The sequence below is a fragment of the Sturnira hondurensis genome, unplaced genomic scaffold (genome assembly GCF_014824575.4).
Source record: "Sturnira hondurensis isolate 20B ecotype Veracruz unplaced genomic scaffold, ASM1482457v3 Scaffold0008640, whole genome shotgun sequence".
In the NCBI taxonomy this organism is placed as follows: domain Eukaryota; kingdom Metazoa; phylum Chordata; class Mammalia; order Chiroptera; family Phyllostomidae; genus Sturnira; species Sturnira hondurensis.
The window spans coordinates 7,947,445-7,951,818 of record NW_028081271.1 but is presented as its reverse complement, the minus strand read 5'-3'; the positions used below and the strand labels follow the sequence as shown (position 1 = coordinate 7,951,818).

The following is a 4,374-nucleotide window of genomic DNA, read 5'->3' as shown; positions in this document are numbered from 1 at the left end:
GCAGGTGACAAGCTTACCTTCCATTTATACTGGACGCCCCAGTCACCAACAGGTAGGAAAATGTGTAGTTCAAGGACAACATTTCCAACACGTCTTGCCTTTTGCTCTTTGATTAGTTGGCACTGGGGCTCTTTTGTCTGCATTTCGTCAGAATATTTTCAAAGAATTTAGGCCTACCCCGGGTATCGTCTGTCATCCTGCAGCAATTCAGAGTTCTTCTAAGAGAGCTCATTAGATGCTTCAGTATTATTTAGAGAAGGAAATAAAGACAAAATTGCCAGCACCAAATTTCTTCCAAAAGAAAATAATGTGGAATCTGACTTGTGGGCTAAAATGTTTTGTAATTAGTGTCAAAAATAGCCAAGATGTTGATACACATTCTGTTTTTTTTTAATTGCTGTTATTCTCAAGATTAATTATTTGTAAGAAATATACTATATATTAATGAAACATAAATAACAATTTCCACCACATATGGAAGAAAACCCACAGAAAGGGAAGTATCTAGAGAATGGTAAGGAATAGGTTAAGGACGTCAACAAGCTTTAGAACACAGCAACACCTTGGCCATAGTACTATTTCAGTTTTAAAACAATAGTGTTTGAATGTGCTGCTCACAACCCAATCTCAGGGACCATGAAGGTGAATCAAGTTAATGCTTTGTAAGAAGGAACTGAATCACCTCAGCATCAGCAAACAGCCTTTTTCTTTTACATAGTCGGGTATGCTTTGAGGACTTATTTCTCTCTACTAGTTCAAAAATCGTCAGGAAAAGCACTACACTGGCCGGTCACACCCAGAAACACAAGGATTTGGCGAGTTGCAGTCACTCGGCCCGTGGAAGTGTAATAATCCACAGGAGAGTTGCTTGACCCTACTCCACCAGTCCCTCACATCCGTAGAGAAGTTCGTTGGATAAAACCACTTTTCTTTACTGACTTAACAGCTGCATTCAGGCAAAGAGGTCACAAAGGGCTAGGCAGCCATGGCAGTCTAGGGCGAAGTCACGTCCCTCCTGTAGGGGTAGATTACGTAATACTTCGCTGGCCTTCTTTCACTGTAGCCGTTTAGCTTCTCCTGAGGATAACTGGCCCAGGCTTCCTGTCTTCCTCCTGGCAAGACTCAGTTGGCTGTGCTAAAGAAACACAAGGAAGTGGCCACAGCTCTTAAGTTTTTGTTTGCCCATCCTGTCCTTGGTACGAGGCCTTTCCTTAGGGTGTCCTTCTTTGCATGAGGATGTGATGAGTCACTCTGACAAGGGACTGTTCCTTATCATTTTGAAGAAATCAACCATTGCCTTTGCTATCGTAGCTTGATCTGGTGCCTCTTTTCTGGAAGGACAGAGCTACATATTCAAGGAATCTGTATGCTTCTCAGATTCAGGTTCAGGGTCCACAGGCACCATTGTTATCCTTTCCTTCTTTCTCCAGCTGCTATTTACACAGAGCTTCTCTCCCATGATTTTCATCACACACACTCTGCAAAGATTGTACGGGGCTTGTTGGCTTTGCAGGCCTCCTTGACTTTACATGGGTCCTGGTGGTTCTGGAGAAGCCAATCCTCAGGAATCATGCTGAGAGTGGACAAGGGTTTCTTGATCTCCATGTGGTCATTCAGGCACTTCAGAGTGCCCAGGTTTTCAATCTCTGCTTCTTTGAGCTGGTTGGCCTGGCAATATGTATAGGAAATGGCTTTGACAAGCCAATCATTCATACTATAGGACTCCTGGAACACCTGGAATAAGAACTTACAGTTCCCACTGGTTTCCCGGCTGCCATTCCTAGGCTTCTCCATCTTTGGGGATTCCTGAGGAATCATCTGCCAGTCAGAAAGACCCATCTCATCTTGATCAAGAAACTCTAAATCTTCAACCTTTTTAGTGTCCATGGGGCAAGAACTGGCAATAAAATAGCTGCTATTTCCCTTTTGGTAACTTGGGTTTTCATGAACTTCTTGTTGCTGACTTTTGTGGAACCAGTTTTCTAAGCCCTTAGGTAACTCTAGACATTATTTAAGAAATCGCAGGCTCTAGCAGAGGTTTGACTTTTGGGTAAGTGGGTCCTGGAGATTGGTGCTGGGAGTGTAAGGGTCATCAGGACCCTTGGTAGGCTTGCTTCTAAGAAGCTGTTCACTGAGATAGACGGCTGTGGTGCTGGGTGCTGACTTCTCTGGCAATGGGATTCAGCCTCTTTTTCTTTCCATGAAGGGCCCAATATTTGATGAACTAACATGAGAATCAAGTGCTCAGGGATGTGGATGGTCTTGAGGACCCCAAATGTGGTGATGGTCTGGCACAGAGCAGCTGTGTCTATTTCAAAGACAAGGCAGTCAAATCTTCAGGGTGGAGGGTCAACCTGCCCAGTCTCTCTTAGGCACACAGAGACTTCATTGGCTAGGTCTTTGCCTTGACTGCTCTCCAGGTGATGAGTAAGACAACTGAACTGGCCCAGTAACCAGGTCCTGCTGCTGAGATATCTTCTCTTCAAGCTGATAGATGAGATCTCCCTGTTCATACAGCCACATTCCACAGCTTCAAAGGCATTCCCAGTGACGGCTTTCATCACTGTGAATCTGGGCTTTGATCTCTTGCAAGTTATCTTTCATTTGCTGTTCAGCCTGGAGAACTCTGCCAATAGCAAGCGCCAAGCCCCTCTGTGCACGACACCGCAGAAGGGGTTCTGCCCTACTGGAGCCATGCTGGTCCTCGGGGTACCGAGGACACCTCATTCTGCTCAGTGTTCCAGCTGCAAGGGCAGCTCCAGGCGATCCAAGGGGACATGCAGTGGAGACACACCTTCTGACACAAGCCAAGGACCAAAAAAGTTGTCTCCATTTTTTAAATAAGAAAATACTGAGTACCAAATCTACTCTTTTCAAAGAATGTCTTCACTTTTATGAAAAGATCTCACTTGAGGAAAGAGCCTACATGCTGTGGCAGATTAAAGGAAAAAATGATTTGATTAAAACGCACCTGTTCTCACCTATCTGCCAAAATCTAATCCTATGAAATGGTGCTCTTCCAACCCAGAGTGAACACTGCTCTTATTTTGGGAATAACACAAATGTAGTATTTCACATGTGACTTTTATTTTGGAATTCTTCTCAAAACCTCATCTAGTGAAATATCACAATAAAATTTTGAAAGTGGAGAAGCAACCAGAAGAAAAAAATGAATCAAATTATTTTATAATGCATTGTTTCTAGAAATATTCATATTACATACAAGTATGTATGGCATACATCAATCCCAAAATAATGTTAGATGTAAAGTATGAGTTATTTTTAAAATCATTTGTAAAATTAAAAATACACTTTTTAAAACTGTAGATAACCTTTTATTTATAAAATTAAACAAACTTATAAAATTAATCTAAATAATTTTAAAGACAATGGGGCTTTGCATGTAACATTCTACAATGCTGCCACATGGACCCGTAGTGCTAGTCTTTTTAGGGATATCCCCCAACTGAATACCAAGTAACTTGAGAATCAAAATAGTTTCATGACAAATGCAACACAGGAATTTGAATCTTTTTCTTTCTGACAAATATAAAGAATCTTAGGGTTTGCAAGCTTGTCCTAAAAAAAAAAAAAAAAAACAGAAAAAACCACAAAACTTATCCTGAGTACAGCCTAAGGTGGGCAGGGGCGGGGGTGGTCTTTTAGATCCGTCAGGTTAGTTGGTGACCCACTAATTCAAACTTTGGGAAGTTGTGTGCTGACTGATATTTGAACAATTGCCTCCCCACTTGGGATTGCTCCGTATCACATCACCACCTGTAATTATCCTCCAAATAACAATGCAAAAAGATATTTCACCATTTGCTATGTATGATACCATATATTTTTACTAGTTATGATATTTGTTAGAGTCTGATATCGGTCCTTTGCTTCCCTGTGTGCTGCTCTCTGAGGGCAAGTTCCTCCACTCTCCTGTCTCGGCAATCACACACATGCAAGGTGACTCCTGGCTTTGCTTTACTAGCCCGGGCCGCACCTCTGCCCAGATAGACACATCATCAGCACAGGACACAGGTATCTCAAAGCCAATATCTCAAGCCAGAACCCATTGTCTGCTTTCTAAACCCCTTCTTCCTTCAGCCCTCTCTTTCTCTCTTAGTAAAGTACAGTCTACCCCATCATTCACACTAGGAAACGAGGGATTCTTGGCTCTTCCCCTTAGCCTCCAAATGCAATAATTCATCAGGTCTCAATATTTTTTAAGTCTGGCCTTTCATTTTCGTCTCTTGCATTTTTCAGCAAATGTTTAGTAAGTGCCTACTATGCAAGGCGGTCTTCTAAAGCCGAGCTTACTTTGAACAACAAAACATTTTTAAAAATCCCCCATCCTTCTGGAGCTTGTGTTCTCATAGC

At 42.2% G+C, this 4,374-nt stretch overlaps 1 pseudogene; it reads right to left on the bottom strand.

Annotated features, from left to right (window-relative positions):
• Nucleotides 1–777: 777 nt before the first annotated feature.
• LOC118993028 (nuclear receptor coactivator 4-like) lies at nucleotides 778–2,727 on the bottom strand (annotated as a pseudogene).
• Nucleotides 2,728–4,374: the final 1,647 nt, after the last annotated feature.